This window comes from Ceratina calcarata, unplaced genomic scaffold (assembly GCF_001652005.2).
Source record: "Ceratina calcarata isolate Rehan_Ccalc_2016 unplaced genomic scaffold, ASM165200v1 scaffold985, whole genome shotgun sequence".
NCBI classification, from domain to species: Eukaryota; Metazoa; Arthropoda; class Insecta; order Hymenoptera; family Apidae; genus Ceratina; species Ceratina calcarata.
This window is the reverse complement of record NW_017181271.1, coordinates 485-809: the sequence shown is the minus strand read 5'-3', so window position 1 is coordinate 809 and position 325 is coordinate 485.

Genomic DNA, 325 nt, shown 5'->3' with positions numbered 1-325 from the left:
AGAATTGTTGATTTGCATTTCTCCCACTTAAGCTAATTAATTAACTTCAATTCTTTATTAGATATATTTGAATTAAAAATCGATCATTATTGTTCAATTAAATTAAAAATTTAATAATTTATCTGCAACCCTGTTTACAATTCTGTAAGGAAGTAGGGAATTACAGGGAAAGTTATATATTTTATTTTATGTATGTATGTATGTATGTATGTATGTACGTATGCATGTATGTATATAATACAGGCTCGTTATATTATCTTGCTTTAGATATGCGAATAAAATATCAAAACCGGTAGAGTGCGTAAAGGATCTGGAAAGTAATGCT